Genomic DNA, 15259 nt, shown 5'->3' on the forward strand with positions numbered 1-15259 from the left:
AAGACCCAGGGCAAAACTGGCAACTTCTTCCCTTAAATCTTCGACTACCTGCGTCACAATTTCTAAATCCAAGGACAACTGAAGGGCCTGTTCACTTGTATAGCAAAAGCGTCTGCGTAATATCATTGCAATCATAAACCTATTCCCCCCAAACTCGCCAAAATAGCTCAAAAGTCCATACCAGCTACGCTTGTGAAATCCCTGCTTGGGAATCTCAAGATTTGCTTTCCTCCTAATACTTTCTTTGAGTAGAGAGATGATTATTTTTTTAATTGCCGGTAGATTGATGACTACTGCATTATTCTAACTGGCATTCAATTGTGACACATTTGTGTATACATTACTACACATACACAAAAGTCACAAATACGTGCTGTGCACTCAACTACGTGCTGAATATGTTCATTCACTGTCTCCTCTCTCATCCCCTCCCCCCCTGTCAATACAGAGTTTTTTATTCCACCCAGGGGTCAGACTGTATTGATTTTCCTTGCTGTGTCTCCAGGATTATACTGCTTGACATGTGGTAGATATTCAAGAGACATATGAGCAAGGAATGAAATTTACCAAAGGCAATGGCTCTGGTGGGTTGGGTCTCAACACCACCTCCATCCTGAAAAATCCAAACAGGCTGTACTCTGAGGCTACACCCTAGGCAGGTGGAGCACATGATTTTGAGACCTAGAACTTCTTTCTTTCTGTTTCTCTACCCAGAAGAGTGTATCCCCATTAATCAGGCAAAAAAGAGGCCACATGCGTGACTGCGTGACGGGAGCAATTACACAAATTTTCATAGGAAAAGCATGCAGGACTGTGTGTGTGTGTGTGTGTGTGTGGTAAGGCGTTACCTTCCTCATCCTTGATGTGATCATCCCCATCTTCGTCACCTGCCGGGGGCTGACACAACCCCAGAGAGAAGCAGGGGACCAGCCAGTGGTGGTACCGAGCAGTAGGATGCACTTGGAAAAGAAGTGCCGTGGTAGGAATCAGGAGAGCGCGGACTCCAATAGTAACAATTGCTTTGTCAATCATACCTGTTGATAGGAAAACCAGATGAAATGGGTACTTGAGAACTCTGGAGTTCTTTATGACTGGCTATAAAGTGTTATTATTATTATTCGGGGAACAATCTGTTTAGGACATACTAGGGCACTAGAGTCAGATAGACGTAAGTTTAAATCCGAAGTCCCCTGCACCAGAGTATATGATCTTGGATGGGCTTCTTGGTTCTTCTGATCCTCTCCTCTTCATTTGAAAGCATGGCCAACCATCCCTATTAGAGCGGGCATAGCACTAGAAGGCCGTCTTGCTGCTAGACACAGCACTGGGATACCTTGTTCGTGTAAGCTTGGTTTTACATTGTGATCATTTCAAATGAACAGACGTTTGTGGAGGATTTTTGGCTCAAGAGTCTGACAAATTGGACTTTGTCATGTACATATTAAAATAAAGGGAAGCTTTGATGCACGGTATAAACTATATCATGCAGACTAAACTAACTAACTTCCTGAAGATGAGGCCACAATCTACTTTCTGAGTGGTGACGAGACCCAGGAGAACCCGAGAAATTTCAACCAATTAGCAATGCCTGGATCACGTGACGCTCACAGGCAGAATACTTGTCTTCCATCAGATCGCAGAACTCCGTAGCTGGCTCGAGCACTAGTTGATAGGGGACATTAAAGCAGCATAAGTCAACCGAAAAAGGGAGTCACCCATGATGAGTGACAAACAATAAGAGGTTTTACTCATAAAAATGTTTACGAGTGGCAGAGAACACCAGGCCCCACCATTTAAATCAAGTTTTAAAAATCAGTAAGACTAGATATGGCCACACACAGAGCTTTCTCCCAACAGCTGGATTTGGTGGACAAAAAGTTCCAAGCCTACTTGACCGGTTCATTTACAAGGTCTGCAAAAGGGCAAAATAACCCTGGTGTCTTTTTTTCTTTTCACTATCAGTGTTCTATTTCTGATGGGATTTAAAGAACAGCATTTGCTAATGGGAATACAACAGTGATTTTTAAGGTGAGAACATTTTCCACAAGAGCAATACAGAATAACAACACAATGATAAAGAAATATACTAAAGCCAAAACTCAAGGTTTAATAAGAAAACAACTATGGAGATTTTCCGTGGACACAGAGTCACCTGAAAAGACAGGCAGTTAGACTTTCCTGGACCAGAAGACCCATCGGTCGGAGTCGGAGAAGGGACGATGAGGCACACTTGTGTTGTTGTGGGGGCTGCTGGGACGGAAGTGGGCAGTGCCCGGTGACAGTGGGTGCCTGGCTCTTGAACATTCATCCGTAACTCTAGGACTTCGGTTCCCCGCTGCCCGCTGCCCGCTGCCTGGCGAGAAGCTCCGTGTGTCCACCATCGGGCTCTGCCTGGCCCTGGTCTCCTTGCTAAGACCCACGTGGTCATCGGTGTCCTGCGCTCTGGACTCGTCTCATTCTGGACTCTTTTTTGGGGGGTCGGGGGCAGCACGTCTCTAAAACTCCTCGTTGCTTCCTGCTTTTTTGGTTGGAAAAAAAAGCGAATAGAAACAAAGTAAGAATGGGTGGATGTGTAGTAAAAGCATTAGACCTGCTTGCCTGCTTGTAATCACAGGTGCCTTGTTAGGGCTGATTTATGTTTGGCCAACTTGGAAAATGTTTTTACCAAAACAATCCAGCCCTAATTCATAGAGCTGTGTAGTCTTTCACCCTCAATCTGACTTAAACTACTAACATGATTTAAGCTCTGAAATACACACATTGCCCGAGGCAAGAATTTAAAGTGAGAGTCAAGTTTGCAGGCTTTTACAAAGTACACTTTCTCACCCCGTCACTTCTCCAGTTACCAAACCTTTTCCAACCTGTCTGGACCTTCTGCGGCTCAGGCATAAATCAGGAGAAATGTGGTTGAAAATGGCTTCCTTTTCTTCAAAGCAACGCGCACCCACCTCGGCGGAGCATTGGAAATCCGTAATGGCGCACGTGGTTCCCATTACGCCAGCGGGAACCTGCCCTCGCCGCTCCACATTGTGTCTCTCGGGGTGTGACACCACAGTCCACGCTGATTTGAAAAGTCACGGAGAAGCCCGTCCCCGGGTTAGAGGGGATCCTGTAGGGCCCGAGGTCCAGTTTCTTCTTCTGAAAGACACGGAGAAGAGGCTGATGCGTGCTGGCTTGGCACGGCCTCTGATGCGACATTTCTGGGCTTGGAATTCCACCATCCTTCTGGGATTTCAGAAGTCCTCTGAGGCTGTTCCCAGAAGGATCACGAGAGGCCTGGGAACAAACGTGAGACACGCAGCCTGGAGGCAACAGCAACATGTTCGCGGCTTTTTTTTTTCCTTCTGTTTTTCTTCATTTTTTCCTCTCTCCCCTCTGTCTTCTTCCCTCCCTCGCTTCCACTTACGCTCCCTTTTTCTCTTCCTTCTTTCCTTCCTTCCTCCATTCTTCCCTTCCCCCTCCTTCTCTCATTCCCTTCTTTCCTTCTTCATACCTTTAGTATTGACGGCTTGTACTTTATTTTTTAGTTTTATGGTGTATTTCTCAGTATGTTGAACAGGTACAAAAAGTTTAAAAGTGGTCAATATTTCTCAAATGCCTTCTAGCTCCCTCATTTATTTCCCAGGATCATTATTACTTTTACCACTTCCATTAGTGGGGAACAGCATTGAAGTTCACGGACAAGAGGGCTCACTGCCTTGGTAAATGGCTCTTTGTGTGCCGTGGACAGCTATCTAATCACACGGAGACCGAGGACTCAGGGAAAACACTCATCAAAGCCCCTCACACTGAGTGTATGGAGAGAAAATGTGCATGAACCTTGCCCTGCAAAAATCACAGGCTAGGAGGGAAAAAATAGTACAGTGAATATTCATTAATTTGTTTAATAAGTATTAACTGAACACCTACTCTGTATTAGGAACGCTTCTAGGGGCCAACGATAAAGCAGGGAACGGGCGAGACAAGGCTCCGACTTCCTTTGTGGCGTGGGGACGAGGCGCTTTGTAGTGTGACTTTGCTTGAGGTTCCCAGGAACCGTGTGAGCTGGACATCGTGACTCCCAGTTTACATGTGAGAAAATGCAGCCACAGAGGGGTTCAATTACCACAGCCTATCTGGTTCCAAACAAGCCTATCTGATTCCAACGCCCACCTCCTTCCGGCCCTCCCACGTGGCCTGGGGGACTCATGAACTCCGGAGAGATAGGAGAGGGTGCGGCCCTCTGGGCCAAGCACCAGTGGAGAGGAATCCAGACTAGGGACCTGGCGAAGGCCGGAGCCGCCCCCGAGAGTTTGGTGGAGGCGTCCGCTCTGAGGGATAGCGAGGCAGAGCTCGGACGAGGAAGGGAGGGAAGAGGCGCCCGAGGGGGCGGAGGCCTATGTGTGCCCAGTCCGGTGAGACGATGACTAGAAATGGCTTCAGGGCCAAGAAGGATTCTCTCAGAAGAGAAGCAGGAGACAGAGCCCAAGGGTTGGGTCTGGGATACACTGCGTTGTGCCCAGAAAGCTGGACCTCGTGGGGCCACCTGGGACAGTAGAGAGCGCGGAGGTGGGATGGAGACAGGACGGTAAATGTCCTCCTGCTCTGCCATCGCTGAAGCTCTTTTACCTCCAGAGTCACCTTTTCCTTATCAGCGACACAGAGGATAATCGCAAACATGTTTTCAGTTGAGTGACCAACACCGGCAGACTGGGGGACAAAAGGGCTAGCATTTGATTCGATCTCCCCCTGGATACGTGTATTTCAACACCCACTCAGACTCTTCTTTGGGCAGGCTTGGCGTTCACACAGTGGGATGGATACGTGAGCATTTCGCTAATAAAACTGGGGGAAGAATGTGAGAAATGTATCTACTGCATGAAGTCATTGTTTCACATTTGTCTGAAGCTCCCAGCGGACTCCGAACTCCAGATTTTTGTTCCCCTCTGCTTTCCACATTGCTCTTTCCCATGAGGAGCCCTTTGATATCAGCATGGGGTATATGGAATTCTTCAGGGGTGAAAGGTGTTCTTGCTAGTACAGTAACTTTTTATTTAACCAGTTCATTCCCATGGAAGAGCCGCTATGGACGCCATAAAACGAGAAGGGGCGTCCCAGCTTAGTTTTTCTAATTGTCCTCTGGTGGGGTGACGTGGCGGGGCGAATTTGTTGAGCAGCTGGAATTGTTAAGGTCACACTAACATTGAAAAAAGAAGGTCCTGACATCAGCATATCCAGCGATGAATAACTCTGGGCTGCCTCCAATTTGGAAATGCACTTCTCCCCAGGCTCTTCCTTCTTTCCCTTTTCTCTCCCCCACACTGGTTTCTGGCTTTCTCCCTTTTGCTCATGGACCCAACACTCTGAGGATTTTTGAATTTTGCCTCTGTAATGCGACTAGTTCCTCTGGTGTAACCTTGAGGTCAATTCTACCAAATAGTATTTGCCTGGTCTGCCCAGGAAAAAATCAGCTCAAATGGCTTTCTTCCCCCAGATCTGCTGTAATTGCACAGAGTTCAGGTGGCTGGGCGCGCCGATCCCAAGGCCCTTGGGCTGCAGAGGTGGAGGGGAGCTCGTTAGGCATTCCTTCCTTGCCGAAACAGTGACCTGCGCATAATGATGCGGCAATCAGCCTCGGTCGCCCCGCTTTCCCTTTCGTCCGATTTCTTCTGAACGTCAGACGGTGCCTTGTGCTTTGGCTGCATAGCCCGGGGACATAGTGGAGTCTGACCAAGGGGGTGCCCGAGACCTGGGTTTTCACACCGGGAAGGTGGTAACAGTTTTGACTTCAATGCCTTGAAAAGTAGGTGATTTCAATTGCCCTGTTCCCTTTCAGGGGAAAACGCTTTCGTTGCACCTAAGCAACCTTCCGGTGCTTTTGACTGACAAGCAGATTGTTACGATTATGACTGGACTTCTTGACTCCTGCAGGGATCTAGCACTTAAAACTGCCCGAGACTGGCACAAATCAAAATACTCATCAACTTAAACTATGTCAGCTGAAATGGAAAAGCCAAAATCGTAGTGCTTTAGTTCACGTCAGGAGTCGGCGTGAACACGGTGCAAAATGGCTTAACTCTTTCCCCGCCTGAAGAAGTGCGGCCCAGGATAGAGAGTATCTGGATATTTTCTCCAAATTACACCTTGAAGATACATCCCTTGTATTTGTCCCCTTATCGTCCCCATGGAGTGTTTGCAATGATTGACCCAACCAAATCCTTTGTTCCCACTCACGGATTCGTTTGGCCCTCCTGTCCTGTGTGCAGCACGCCGCACCTGCCTTCGTGCAGAGGGGAACTGAGTTCTGGGCCACGCGCTGCTGGCGGCAGATTAGAAGCAAGAGACACACCCATAAGTATCTGTAAAACATGCAGCACGATAACGGAGACTTGCTATGTACAGATAGTTTAATAAAGCTGAAATCACTTGCACCTGGGGAGCAGGGACTCAGACATCTAGGGGTTATCTGCCCAACCTCTACTTTTCCAAGAATTTTCCTCCCCTCCATCGATGGTGGGCATGCCACGGCCTTTTTGCAAAATGGGATTCTATCCTTCCCTCAGCTGCAGTCACCTGGTCATGGACCCCGCTCATGGGATCAGGAGCCCTTCCCTGAGAATTCAGATACCCCAGCAAGTGACTGCAGTCTCAGCAGGTAGCAGGACTTGTTCCCACTTAGGCCCCATCTACAGAGGGGCCAGAGAACGTCACAGAGTGAACATGGCCAACAGGCGGAGAAGAGCAGGAGCCACAGAAAACATGGTTTTGGTGGACATTCGGGCTTTGGGTGCCTTCTTCAGGCATGGTTACATTTCCGCCTCAGCCTCCAGTGCTTCCCACTGCTCCTCCCTGCACCTGCATTTCACTGCCAGGGAGGGGCAGGGCAAGAATGAGCTGATTTCTCTTTCCTACATGCCAAAGAACCCTATCGAATGCAGAAGGCTTTGTAGGAAAGGAGAGAGCCCGTTGGTCTCCACTGAACAAAGAATAAGAAAGGATAGAAATCCTAGTGTAGCAGGATAATATTTTGATGTATTAACAAATGTGTTTTTCCTGTGATTTCCTGTTACCCCTGACCCTCCCCCATCCGGGCAGCTAGACCATGAGTCATTCCCTGCCTCCAGGGAGGGTTGTCACAGCAGAACCAGAGAACAAAAGAGACAAATTCTTGGCTTTTGAGTTTAAAAAGCTGAGCTTCAGGCTTCAGACAAAAAAGATTTGGAAGAATATTTGATCAATTGGAGCCAATTTTTTTTTCCTGCCCACGTAAAATAAAAATTCCCCTGGCTGGGAGACAAGAGACTACTCTCAAGCCAAGCAAGAGGGCTAGATGCCGTTGGGTCCCCGAAAGGGGCTCTTGCACTGGACTTGTGCCCCGCCTGCCGGCTGAATGCTGGCACGAGTGTGGGGCTTTCGTACCCCGAGAACAAGGAGAACTGTGTCCTATTTCCAGGTTAGAAGCCAAAAGGTGGCAGTCCCCAGAGAGACCCCCTCCACCCAGCATTGTGCCGGAGAAGCTGCCTGGCGCATCCGCCGTAAGAGAGGACGCGTGGCCTTCTCTCCGTGGTCCTGCAGTGGTAAGAGAGCTGAGCCTGGTCTCCCTGGGGGCCCCGAGAGAGGTACAGAAGTGATCAGGAGAGAGCCAGACCTGGAGGGGTTCCGCAGCCTGGTCCAAGGGATGCTGCGGATGTAATCTGCATGGATTGAGTACCATGGACCAGTGGTACCGTATACAGCTTGGAGGGTGCCAGCCTGGGGAGTTAGTGACCAAGAACTAGACCCTGAGGCATGGAAGGGCAATTCTGGGAAGGCAGAGCAGCTTGACCCGAAATTCTGGGAAATGTGCTCTGCAATCGTCCCCAGGTGGAGGCCTGATCGGGTGGGCTAGGCGCCACTTAGACACGGCATAGGCCTCCTTAGATGGGATGGAGCTTCTGCCCATCTTTCTGAGGGCAGTTTGCCTCCCTGATGGCCAGCTTGAATGCCCTTGACTGTGGGACATGCAGGAGCCCCTGATCCTGTATACTCTGCCATACTGACGGTCCGTGGCTGCCCAGATGCACCCCCAAACTTAATCCTTAAAACAACAACGATTTCACTTGCTTTTGATTCTGTGTATAGAACAGCTGAAGAATGGCCCATCTGGTCTGAGTCCAAACTGCTGACCCACAGAATGATAAGGAAATAAACTAGTTGTTTTAAGTCAGTACTTTTCCCTCAAAGCCTTGTTTGAGGCATGATTTATACAGAGTGAAATTCATGCTTTTCAGGTGTATAGCTTCATGTAAGACTACACCTTATTTAGCTGATATTTTGATGAGACTTTGGGGTTGAGACTTCAGATGCTTGAATGAGTCGAGGCCTCTGGAGCTCCTGGGAGGGGTTCGTTACAGCAGCACCCCACTGCTTGTTACCGGAACGTGCATTAGTCAGCTCAGACCACGCAATAAAATACCACAGGCGAGAAAGCTGAAGCAACAGAAATGTACGTGGAAAAGCAAGGTCAGTGTCCCAGCCGATTTGGTTTCTGGTGAGAGTTCTCCTCCTGGCTGGTAGATGTCCGTATTCGTGCTGTGTCCTCGTATGGAGGGGAGACACAGGGACCGCCAAGGCGGGGGAGAGATCTTTATTGTCTCTAATGAGAACACTAATCCCGTTGAGTCAGGGTCCGACCCTTAGGACCTCATGTAACCTTAGTTCCCTGCTCATAAGCCCTAGCTCTCCAAACGCAGTCACACCAGAGCTTAGGCTTGTAACCTATTTTGGCATGTGTTTGGCAGGGGGCACAGTTCAGTCCATAGTAGGGACACTGGTCATGGCTCCCTGACATGCCAAGTCAAGAGTGGTTTCCATAAAAAAAAAAAACTGCCGTGTAACTTCGTAGTTCTGCGGGAATCCCACTAAGACCTAAAGCAAACCCACGAAGCCGACAAAAGCACCGCCAGTCTGAACTGAGACCCAGACTTGCCCAGAAGAGCGAGGCCTGCGCACCGTCACATGGCTGCGTCCAGGAAGCAGATGCGGAGAGCCGCTCAGCTGCAAACACGGGGCGTTTCTAAGGGAAAAGGAAAGATATTGCAACATGCGGGGCCCAGAATAGCAGGGAGCAGGGAAATAGGGCGCCCCGGGAAGCAGAGCCGGGCCCCAGTGACACTCGGTGCCCCGAGAGGGGAGACCCGCCAGCGCAGCCCGGACCAGTGCCCAGAACGCCTGCGGTTTGCCTCGTGCTCCTCGCGTTCGAAAGGGGGCGTCTGCTGACGCGGTCCGTGCTGTCTCAGCGCTCTGTGTTGGGGTGTGGTGAGCACAGGTAGCCTCACATTTCTGTTCACAGGTATTGAGAGGAGCCCCGGTGGAGAGGCTGAGGAGCCTCACTCACATCTGGACTTGATCAGGTGGTGAGGTCCTGGACTCAAAACCATGCCGAGGTTCCGGAGGGAGCAGGTGAGTGCATTTTGCATGTGGGGTGTATGTGAATTATTGTAGCAAGGAGGGCTCTGACTGTGATAGATTGTTTGCAAGGAGGGCATGACCATTCCTCTCATTCCTACGTAAGTGTCCCATTGCAACGTGACTTTCTGGCTCCTTCTACCAAGATGTGGTGTCCGTTTCACCACCACTTGAATCTGGGCTGGGCCCGTGACCTGCTTTGAGCGGTGGGATGCGGTAGAAGTGACTGATGTGTGACTGCTGAGCCTGGGCCTCAAGGAGCCTTGCAGCTCTCAGGCCGGTCACCGCGGACGTCCCCGGGGGGACCTCCATGAGTAGAAGGTCAAGCCAGCCCTCTGGAGGGTGAGCGGCAGAATGGAGACAAAGCCCCGGGTGGCAGGCATCACCAACTGCCGGGGCATGGGTGGGACCGTCTCAGACCACCCAGCCCCAGGACGCCCAGCAGCGTGCCCAGAGATCCCCGGTGGGATCAGCAGGACTTCCAGCGGGGCCTAGACCCCCCGACTGACCCACAGAATCGGCAGCAGACAGAAGGGCTCCCTGATCTAAGACACTGAGTTACGGAAGGGTTTCCTGTGCAACCCTCAATAGGGGGTGTGTGTGTTTACAATGGCAACTCGGTTTCACTTCCCTAACGACATGTTCCACTAGCGATGGGAAGCCAGGGTCGGGATGGGGAGGGACAGGCTGGGGTCATCTTTCTCAAAAAGAGGAGAGGGTGCGGGCAAGCCTGCAGGGACTCTCTTGTCAGCTCGCCCAGTTGGGCACCATTTCGGCTTCTCAGCCCCTCCTCACACCTGCTGTCTGATGCTTGGGATTCCTGTAGTGAGGGGTTGAGGCTTCCGCGCTCCACAGTGAAACAGATCACTTTAAAATAGCCCATTACATGAACATGCAGGCACGCCGGGGAGAAGTACCCTGCCGCCTTGAGGTTTCCCCAAGACGTAAGGAGCTGTGGTCTTGGTCTAATGGGACCGCGCTTATGGGATACTGTAGACTGGGTGACTTGTAAGAAAACAGAAATTTGTTTCTCACAGTTCTGGAGGCTGGGAAGTGCAAGTTCACAGCGCTGGCAGAGGACCGTCTGCCCTGTGCTCTCACATGGTGAAAGGGACAGGGGAGTTTTGTAAGGTCTCTTATAAGAGCACAAATCTCATTCGTGAGGGCTCCACCCTCATGACCTGAACACTTGCCGAAGGCCCCACCGGCCCCTCGTACCATCCCATAGGCTGGGTTTCAGCATATGAATTTGGGGAGGACACACACTCCCAGTCTAGAGCAACTGCCTTCAGATTTTTTCTTAAGAGCAAATTTGAAAAGTGAGTGCAGATCACCCATAAGATGGGCTGGGCTGTCTAAGATAAAACCCGTTGTTTGCCTAGAAATTTGTCCAGAGCAACGTCCAGCCTGGGCCTGGGCCACAGGAGACATGAAGGAGCACAAGCAATCTGCCATCTGAGTTTGGCCCAGAGGATTTTTAGCTAACTTCTAGAGTGGCGAGAGCCACAGGGACACGGAGAGGACTCTGGTCATGGGACAGCTGCCTCTATCTGCAGGGCTAGGGCATCTCCCAGAGTTTGGAGATTTCCAGCCCACCTTACAGCTGCTAGGACTCTCACCTGTCATCCCGGGGAAAGGCCCGCCTCCCGCACAGTGTGGGATGCAGCTGGTCACTAGCTCTAGAGTGCTTCCCGGCTTCCAGCAGCAGCTCCCTGGTTGCGAAGGGAAAGCTCAGACCAGGAGGCTGCAGATGTTTCTGGACCTAAGGGACACAGAGCCATGTCTACTGGTAGTTCCTGAGGAAAGTGCACGGGAGAAAAATGAGCTCAAGTACCGAAAATGACTCAGTGTGGTTGATTCAACTACTTTGCAGTTATAAAAGCCAGGTGTAAGCGACTGCAATTATAACTCCCCCAGACGGCAGTTCCACATACATGGCTGTGCACTCTCAAGTTTGTTTGTGTCTTTATTGCCCGGTTTTCGCTAGGCTAAGAGCATGAGCAGACAGACAGTTCCGCAGGGTTTTAACTTAAATGAAGGCTCGCTGCAGATACGGAGCTTCCGGAGGCTGGGTACAAGTCACGGCGGCACGCACGATACACACAAAGCAGTGCTACCCGACAACTGAAAGAATAGCTTACGAAATGGCCCTGCTAACTGCCATCCCTCCTCTCCGCCTCCTTCTCCCTCCAGCAGCATGATCGTGATGCTGTACATTGCAGGGTTGCTGCACTCCTCACGTGAACCTGTGGCCTAGTGACTTATCCCTGAGGCACGCTATAATCACTGAGAAATGTGCTCCCTGTCACGTCTTATTGCTTAATTATGGCTCTATTTTAGGCTCCTAGAGCCATTTGGCTTGGCAAGACCTCTCTTATGTGTGACTTTGAACATGCATCCACGTTGAGTTATCCTTGAGTTCACACCCATCTGTTCCATTTCCATCTTGTTCTGGCTTGGGCAGTAATTATTGCCCCTTGGTTCAGCAACGCCTTGAATCATGGCAATGAGCCCTTACAATTACGGTAGGCTGCACCTAAGAAGATACTATCAATCCTTTGTCAGAAAGGCATGTTCTTCAAGTTAATTTTCCCAATATTTGAAGTTTGTTTTTTGTTTGTTTTTTCCCTGATAAATCCCGGTGGGCCCACTGTTTCAAATCAGTGACGTGCAAAAACTTCCCCATTTTCCAATTGACTCTTGCTCTGGTGACTACGTTTTTTTTAAAACTCAAAATCTGGACATATTGTCTAACAGAGGTTTTGTTGTTGTTGTTTTGGTTGAGTGTGTTGTCCCCCGGGGCTAACAGCAAACTGGAAGACCTGGCAGGTCCTAGGTACAGTCTTAGATTGCAAACCAACTGGGCAGAATATTTACAATTAAAAGTGTTGGAAAATTTCGGGACTTCCGGAGGATGTGTCCATATTCAGTGTTCCTACCGTTTATTCTGTCCCTTCACTAATAAAGCATTTGTTTTAAGAGTGTCAATCTTAGTCCTTCAAGTAGACTAGAAGCTTCTTAGAGACAAAAGGCACAGATCCTACCCACCTCTTCCAGAGCTCTGTCCATGTATGTCGCTATATCCCGTTGTTTGATCAATTGCACAGGGATGATGTTGCATTTTTAAGACAGCTGTTTGGGATTAGGAGCTTGCAAAAGTGGCCTGACACTGAGGTGAAGGCAGACTGGAAATCAGTGTCCCGCTTCCTCCCTCCAGAGAGTAGTTCAAGTCGGGCCTGGGGTAGATCTATGTTGTGAAGGGGTATAATTACCCTGGTCCAGAGCGGCCCCGGGTCTTGTCTGGCAGACTGAGTTATATCTATCAGGGCCTTTTGAAACGCTGACTTGGCTCCTTAGAAATACAAAACCCAAAACATCATTTGTAAAGGTCACGGGGAATGGCCCGGGTCAGAATAACTGGAGTCCGCTTTGTGCCAGTGCCTCAGAAGAGGAAGTTGCTGAACGCCGAGATAAAGCTCCTGGAGCGCGCCGTGTTGCCAGAGACAAACAAAGAGCAGGAGCGGTTTGCAGCTGAGTCTTTACTCTGCAATTCAAATGCCAGTCCAGCAATGAAACTGGCTCTAGGAATTCCAGTCAGATTTTTATCATCTGACTTGGAAACCAGCTGTGCTCTTAGTGAGCACGAAGATTTACTACCTGCAATTGCTATAATTCAGTCAGCAGAATTATGCAGAGGTGAAAAATTTGAGAAAAACTCCTTATTTTAAATGCAACACAAACTGTGTTTGAAGAAATCCTACTTCTCTGACACTGATAAAAATGGCTCTGATTTCAAGAAAGGGGCAGGGAGTCCAAGTAGAGGAACTCTTACGCTTGGGAATTCAGTTTATTCTGCATATTCTTCAGAGTATGCTTTTTAAAAGTCCCGAGTAAAACTTACTACAATTTGGTAAAGAGCATCTTTTATGCAGAGCAGGTGAGAAAACATAAAGTAGTTAACTCCACAATTACGGAGCACATCGAGAGCCCTGCCAACCTCACTGTCCAGCGCCCTGAGAACTGGAAGAGAACGGAATTTAACTCTAAGGACAGCTCTGCAAAGTGGCCCAATAAACTCATGGCCGCCATTCTGAACCAATAATTTCCTTCGCAGAAACTAACAATTACTGTGGATTTGTGAGCCCATATATCAAAAGTCCCTTGAATGTATTTTACGATTTTGAAAGCCATCAGGGCTGTCCTGGAGAAGCCAGTGCATATGGTGCTCATACCATGGGAGCCCCATGTCTCCTTCATTGGCCCGCGCCCCTCACACGTGGGCTACAGCTGCCTTGCACACCGCTGATGCAACAGAACTCCGTCACTTATATCATCACCTGAACCCTCGGGTACCACCCCGGGAAAGCCAAGCAAGGTAAGTTTTCCAGAATAATGATTTCAGTGGCCCACGGACCAACCGATGTGAAAGCATTTCCCACGCGCAAACACAACCCCTGCATGGGTTCTACAGCAACATTTTCAAGAGGGAAGATACATCAGGAGTTTAGAACTGCACTTGTTGTTTGTTGATTTATTAATGATGGCCATTCTGACAGGTGTGAGGTAATATCTTATTGTGGTTTTAATTTGCATCTCTGATGGCTGGTGATGCTGAGCATCCTTTCATATGTCTATGGGCCCTCGGTACGTCCTTCTTGCAGACGTGTCTGTTCAGATCCTTTGCCCATTTTTTAATTGGGTTGTTTGTCTTCCTGGTGATGAGTCATATGCATTCTTTGTATATTTTGGAGATCAAACCCTTGTCCGATGTATCATTGGCAAATGCGTTTTCCCATACGGTTGGTTCCCTTTTCTTTTTGATGATGAACCCTAGTGCACTGTTGGTGGGAATGCAGAGTGGTGCAGCCACTGTGGAAAACAGTTATGGAATTTCCTGGAAAAACTAAAAATGGAACTGCCTTTTGAACCAGTAATTCCACTGCTGGGAATATACTCTAACAATCCCAAGGCACCAATTCAAAAGAACTTATGCACCCCTATGTTCATAGCAGTGTTATTTACAATTGCCAAGTGCTGGAAACAGCCCAAGTGCCCATCAGTAAATGAGTGGATCAAAAAACTGTGGTACATTTACACAATGGAATATTACACAGCAAAAGAAAGGAAATTTTGCGACAGCATGGATGGAACTGGAGACTATTATGCTAAGTGAATTAAGTCTGTTGGTGAAAAACAAATACCATACAATCTCACCTATAAGAGGAATCTAATGAACAAAATAAACTAACAAACAAAACGGAACCATAGGCATGGAAACATGGAACAGAGGCGGGAGGGGAGTAATGGTAGAAAGAAGGGGAAGGGGAAAAAAAGCAGCTGAGATTTGCTTTAATAAAAAGGTTTGAACTGCAACTTTACTATCACTTTAAGTTTAAAGTGAGCTGGTCAGCCATCAAATTCCTCATGTAGAAAATAAGATGATTACATCAGATGACCTGCAAGGTTCCATCCATGTCACTCATGTCCTGGTTCTCACTTCCCCATACCCCTTATGTGATAACTTTTTTTTAAAAGATTTTATTTAGTTATTTTTAGAGAGGGGAAGGGAGGAAGAGAGAGAGAGAGCAATATCAATGTGTAGTTTCATCTTACTTGTGGCCCCCAGTGGGGACCTGGCCCACAACCCGGGCATGTGTCCTGACTGGGAATCGAACTGGCAACCCTTTGGTTCGTAGCCCGAGCTCAATCCACTGAGCTACACCAGCCAGGGCTGGTAACTTCTTAAAGTCTTACACTGACTATTTGATTGTAACCTATCTGAATTTGGCCAGTATTACAGAAGCTTGTTTAGTGATGAATTTTCCCTAACAGA

The 15259-nt window shown here is 48.8% G+C and overlaps 1 long non-coding RNA gene across 1 annotated transcript in view; it reads left to right on the top strand.

Annotated features, from left to right (window-relative positions):
- LOC118498176 overlaps positions 1-13992 on the top strand; it is a 161841-nt gene extending 147849 nt beyond the window's left edge. The window contains exons 3-5 of the long non-coding RNA XR_004900693.1: positions 7433-7556; positions 9311-9420; positions 10809-13992. This is a non-coding gene — a long non-coding RNA (uncharacterized LOC118498176). The remainder of the gene's footprint in view (positions 1-7432; positions 7557-9310; positions 9421-10808) is intronic.
- Positions 13993-15259: the final 1267 nt, after the last annotated feature.

This window comes from Phyllostomus discolor, chromosome 14, assembly GCF_004126475.2.
Source record: "Phyllostomus discolor isolate MPI-MPIP mPhyDis1 chromosome 14, mPhyDis1.pri.v3, whole genome shotgun sequence".
NCBI lineage: Eukaryota > Metazoa > Chordata > Mammalia > Chiroptera > Phyllostomidae > Phyllostomus > Phyllostomus discolor.